This window comes from Falco rusticolus, chromosome Z (genome assembly GCF_015220075.1).
Source record: "Falco rusticolus isolate bFalRus1 chromosome Z, bFalRus1.pri, whole genome shotgun sequence".
In the NCBI taxonomy this organism is placed as follows: domain Eukaryota; kingdom Metazoa; phylum Chordata; class Aves; order Falconiformes; family Falconidae; genus Falco; species Falco rusticolus.
Genome location: NC_051210.1, coordinates 32,721,020 through 32,727,387, shown reverse-complemented (window position 1 = coordinate 32,727,387; position 6,368 = coordinate 32,721,020).

Here is a 6,368-nt window from a genome sequence, read left to right as displayed (position 1 = left end):
GGGGGGGGAAGGGAACGCAAGGAGTTCACAGCCATGGGAGAATACGGTTACAGGGGATGCAAGCGAGTGCGCAGCTACAGGAGAGCGGTGCTACAGGTGAGGCAAGGGGATGCACAGCCGAAAGACAGCGGGGCTACGGTGATGAGAGGGAGCAAAGTGGTGCCCAGCGACGGGAGAGCAGCGCCGTGAGAAGTAAACGGGGAGGCACGGCCACCCGAGAGCACGGCTATGGCGGGAACAGCGGGTGCGCGGCCATGGGACAGCACCAGGCGGGCGAGGGAGGGGGGCACCGCCGTGGGGGACAGCGGGCCCGCAGCGCTGGGCGGCGGGGCCAGGGGAGGGGAGGGGAGGGGAGGGGGGCAGCGGGGCCCGGCGGCGGGCGCGGGCCGCTCACCTGCGCGGCGGAGCTGCAGCAGCCCATGGCGTCCGCGGGTCTCTGCCCTGGCGGTGCCCGCTAGGCGCCAGGCGGCGGGCAGGCGCTGGGCGGGCAGGCGCTGGGCATCCACTCGCCCCGACGGCCCGCCCCGGGGCGGCGGCGACGTGCGAGGCGGCGCGGAGGAGCCGCCGGGGAACCGCCGGGCCCGATCAGGCGAAAGCGGCTGCAGCACCAGCCCCGCCGCGGAGCCCTCTCATCCTCCCCCCGCGGCGGCGGCTGCCGCGGCTGAGGGGAAGGGGCGGGGCCTGGGGCGGGGCCAGCGTGCTGCAGCGCGGGGGGTACCTGCCCGGCCGGCTGGCCCCGCCCCCGGCCCCGCCCGGCCCCGCCCGCCGCTTCCGGTGGCGCAGTTGCCTTTGCCCGGTAGCCAAGGCGACGGCGGGGCGGGTGGTGGCTCCGGTCCTGGTCCTGCCCTGCCGGACGGGCCCTGGTTGTTGCCTTTCGGAGCTGTGCCAGAGCAGACGTTCGTCTCGATTCCCCGGAGGCGGTGCGGGCCCTGCGGGGGTGGGGGCAGTCGCGTGGGGAAGCCGTGCCCCGGTCAGGGTGGTTTCCAAGTGTCTGGTACTCCGAAAGGGAGACGAGGGCTGTGTGTGGCCTGTAGTACGTGCACTTGTGAGGGGGCTTGAGGTGCCCCTGCTTGCTGGTGGGAGATGGTTGAGAAATCTACAGCCCAGCAGGCCTGTGCCTTACACTGCCTTTAGTGTGGCTTATCCCATTCTTTAGACCAGGTCCTACCATTAAGTGCCCAGCCATCTGAAATGGTAGCCTTGAGTGATTGCAGAAGATGTGAATTGTGCCCTAGGTTCGCAGCTAATTGATTGCCATATTTTTGCAGCTGATTTTGGCAGGCTTTGTAGCCATCTCAGAGGCACAAATGCAAGTGTCAATTTTTTGAGCTGTATGCCTCAGTAGCTGCAAAAAACTGGTTTCATGAGCTACATCAGGATGATGCTAGCTGCGTGGTTAACTGATACAAGTTCAGGCTTGGAACCATAGGCTGGACCATGTTCCTAAACCATGCAGGTAGCAGCAAATGCCTCGGAGCTTCTGAAACGGTGAAGCCACTACAGGGCTGCATCTTGCAGTCTTTAATGGCAACAAAGGTGTCAGCTTTTCTCAGAGTGAAAGGGTGTACTGTTTGGAAAGTTGCAGCCTCTCTTAAGGAAAATTTACTGGGCCAGCAGCTGTGCTTGAACATGGCCTAAGCATTTTAGTGATACTGTATGATAAAATATTTTTGCCAAATCTTAACTCTGTAACAGGTTTAATTCTATCAATATAGTAGAATATCCATGATTAGAAGTAACAACAATGACTAAATTTAGAATGATCCTGTGACAGGCAGAATGAAGCAAAAGAGGCTGCCTGACTAGAGAAGGAGTCTCGTTAGGCTTCCAAAATAGATCAAAAACTGGCATGTGGGTGAATTGTGAATTATACCTTTTTTTTTTTTTTTTTAGATCTTTGCAGTTTAATGGCAAGTAACATCACTTCTCACAATTTTCATACTGTCTAACACCTGGTTAAAACACCTTTTTACCACTTATATGTACATCACCATTCTTTCTCATTGTTCCACCTCATTCCATCCAAATATTCTGTTGTATGCAAAGGCGTGACCATCAAAGAATTGTTTTGCATTAACACTCTCTAGGAGGCATATTTCTTTTGTGATTAGATAAAAAGAAATCTGTAGTCAATTCTTGTGTAACTTTGGATGTATCATTTCAGTTTCTCAGTTCCTCAGTTTTGCCATTTATAACCTTGATTTTGTCCCAGTGTTTGTCTTTTTTGATTGCTTGGGTAACCACAGCATGATGTCTGTGCCATAGATGTGATTTAGTCAATCTGTTAAATAGACCAAATTCAATGTTTTGAAATAGTCCTTTCATTTAGGACTTTCATTTCAGTAATTTCATTTAGGACCTCAAAGTGTTGTCATGGTAATTAAATACTGCTTCCTACTTTTTGCATGCAGACTAAATATGTTCACCTTGATTATCAAAAGATAGCAATGGATTAAAACACAGTCTCTGCCTCCCAAATTTGTGGACTTTTAAAAAGCAGAAAAAAACAACCCCCCCCCAAAAGGCATTCTAGCCAATAATCAAAAGCTTTGTTCAGCTGTGTAAGTGGCTTTATAGTGATTAAAAAATACTAGTCCTTCATTGGGAGCCTTTATGGAGAAGCTTGTAAAGGCTGAAGCACAGGTAACTGGGGTTTAGTGGAAGTATGTGACAACTGTAGAATGTATTTGGACAAATCTGAGTGTTAGAAGTAATCACCAGAGTAATTGCCCTTATCTCTGGTTCTGACCGGAGGAAATTAGTTGCATTTTTGACAGAGATGCAGTAATAGCAGTGGCAGTAGATGTCTGGCTTTAATTAGTTTAACTATGCTAACTTTGGCCAGTCACAGAAAACGGAGGATAAGTTAAGAGGTTCTTGCTTATTCATGATTGTACTTGCTTTTATATTAATTCAGACTAGTATTTTGTGAAGAAACTGGAAAGGATTAAAATGGGAATTGCTAAACCTTAATTCAGTAATATACAAGTTGAACTTTAAGCATATGCCTATGCATTTTTTGAATTGTGCTTTATGGATTCCTTTCTGAAGCCGATTGTAATCTTCTTTAAGGCATGGTTACATCACAAGTTGCTGAAGTGCAAATCTGACTGCCCAGATTTAGTGTTAGTAAGAATCCAGGGCTTTTTTCTGTAACAGATTTGAGTTGCCCTTCTCCCCTCATCTAAGAAGGATGAGCTTTATCTATATTTTCATTTCATTGCTAGACTCAGAATGACAGGTTAGAGTTTTTGAAGTACCATCTGATATTGGGAAAAGGAGACAGCAACAGAAAGAAGGCCCTAAAATGACAAAAATGAGTTCAGTAAATTGTAGGTTGTATCCAGACTGCTTCCATTCTGAGAAGTGTGGGGAAGAGAAAAAATAAAACAAACCAAAACCACCAAAAACAAACCTGTAAGGAAACATTCCAGAAAGAATGAATTGTGTGAAAATATTTATCTTTTCTCACCAGGTGTAGGATCCTAACCTTAGGCATCTATATTTAAACACCGAAAGATTTTCGAAGGTACAAAACAATCTATAGGTTTTGTTCCATATTAATGAGAGAAATACCTTTAAAATAGTAGCAGGTAAAATTCAGACCATTTAGATATGTTAAATATGAGATTTGGGGATGGAGTTTTCAAACAGGCTCAGTAATGGGCCAACTGCTTAATCAAGAAGTGGTCCAAACCTGGCCTTGCTGTTAATGGAAGGGAAGAGTTCATCATGCAGACTAAAAATTGAGTATTGCACCAGCAAGGCATTGTTACAGTCCTTGTGTTCACCTCCCTCTTCTCACAGACAAACTTAAGCTTATTACCATTCTGCTGACTTCTTCCTTCTACCAATAAATCTGCACCTACGAAAGCTTGGCAACCACTCTGCACTTTTAAAAATCCTATCCTGAGTGCTTAGTCTCAACATTCCTGTGTTTTGTTTTGTTTTTTAAATCTGTTTAAATACAGAATCACACATATTCCCTCCATACTGTGCCCAGTGAACAAACAGTTAGCTTGCATACATTTGTCTCAGTGTCAGATTAGGAGTGATTCTGCTGATTTCAGCAGAATACTAACAAAAATGCAACATGAGAAGGCATTCCAGCAAAGACATGTCAGCCCATCTCTGAGGAATGTGGGGATAAAGTCCACTGACACACTCAGAGCCCTGTGGCTCCATTATCTTGTATATCGCAGAACCCACCTGAAACCGATCATCTTTCTGGAAAGTTTCACCATGCCATTGCACTTTTTTACTACTGGGGAGCTACAGCATGGATGCTTGTGCCAAGTCACACAGGACACCAGCCACAAAGCAGAGAATTGAAACTGTGTCTTACAAACTTCAGCTTGTACACCAAAGATGCTGTCCGTTACGATTTTTAGTCAGTTCATGGCAAAAGCATTCGAGTGATCCTGCTTTGCAGTTGGAATGGCTCGACTCTTGCAGACTTTCTCATCTCTGACTAAGAAAAGTTGCATATTGCTCAGTAAGTCTGAGCTCTTCCAAGTTAAAGCTAATATTTTCTTGCTGACTGCCTGACCATAGAGGAAAACAGGTCAATTCAGTGAGCTTTCTGAGAAAGTCAGAAGACTTGCTGTGATCCTGCCTTGTGGTGCAGCCCCATAAATTGTTCACATTAGGTCTGTTTCAATTTAAGAACTGAAGATTCCAAGGACAGAGAAAGCAGCAGAGAGCTTTTTGATTTAATCAGGAAGGTGAAATCTTCTCTCCCTAGTTCAGAATCAAATTTTGGTCCGTCGTACTCTAGAGTGTAACTTTCAGTAGGAGGACAGACATGCAGGGGAAGTCCTGTCTGTTGGTGGCTATCAAAACTGTTCAAGACTCATTAGAAGAATAATATTTTGGTGTGTTCACAAAATGGTTTTCTAAGCATGTGGTTTATGCCTACAGTAGTCTGTTAATGCCACAATGAAAGTAAAATAGATATACTTTCAATATTAAAACATGTTGCTTTGTAGTATATAATACCTGTCAGACTTCATTCTGATGTTGGACACCTGTGCATGAAGAACTGTAGGAATAGATCATTTCATGCAATCATTTCACGCAAGTAAAACACCTGCCATACATTTACCTCATTGTCAGCCTGAGCCAGAAACATGCTAGCAGTTTGCAGCTGAAATGTTCCATATCCCGTATCCAAACCTCTGAGAAACCCACTTTTCAGAAAATGATCTTTAAAGTAGCTGATACAGTGCCATTGTCTGGAGAAGGCGGGGGAGAGGGCGAGGGGATGGGGTGTCCAACCCATGTCACAGTAGCAACCAGAAAAAATTTAATTTGTTTCAGCTTTGTAAGAAAGTTTTTTGTTGCCCAAAGGAGACACGCAGAGCCAAGTGCAATCCTTCCTGTAGAGACAGTATCATCATAATACATGATTAGCCATTATGATCTCCTGTCATTTCACTCCAGGAGAATTATGGCTCTCACACTGAGCATGTAAGACTGCAGATGGAGGACTGCCTGCTACAAATCTCTTGTAATGCTGCTGCAGTAAATCTCTTTAGAGAAAAGTCATTGCCTAAAAGAAACTATGCTAAAGGGACCTGCCATTTGTTTTCTTAGGGAAGATGGGAAGAGGGGCTATGGAGGGAGGTACTGTTCCATTCTACATTTCTTAATGTTATGCAAGGAAGCATTCATCAAGGAAGATTCAGCTTTTTCTCAGTAAGACAGGAAAGGAGACATGGCAATATTCAATGTGTTGTGTTGCTCTGGCTTTCTGTATAGTATTTTGTATGAGAGAAAAGGACTAGAAACATCACTCTCCAGAGACTGACTTAGGCTGTAATGGATTTTACAGCTTAGTTATAGTAATGGACAACTAGAGGTTGCTTGATTGGGACAGATCTGGACTACTGGTTATGGAGAACATATACAGCGGGCTCAGAGTTGGCATTCAACTCAGGTGCAGGCTTCAGACCAAATAGCCTTGAGACCAAAGAATGCTTTGTCATGAACACAAACCCTCATTCATATACTCAGTGTAAGTGAATAGACACTGATGGTGCTCAAAATATTCATGGGTATCCTGTGCATGAGTCCTTGAAAGTACTTTTTTGAAACCTTGAGGCTGAATTAAACCAGAAGGGTAGACAGAGAGATGGGACTGTCACAGGACTCAGCATAACTCAGCTCCATACTGCACTTGGCAGTATACATACAGTCAATGCAGCTGCCAGTGACAGCTAACAGGAAAATTGCTGAGGGTCTTCACACTGAATTTCACTTTTCTCTCTGGAATGAGTTTTAAAGGTCCCAGGCTCACTGCTTAGTTGTTCTTTGAGTCACTGTAGTTCAACTTTAAAATTCTGGTTTCAAAAATCTGAAAAGCAATT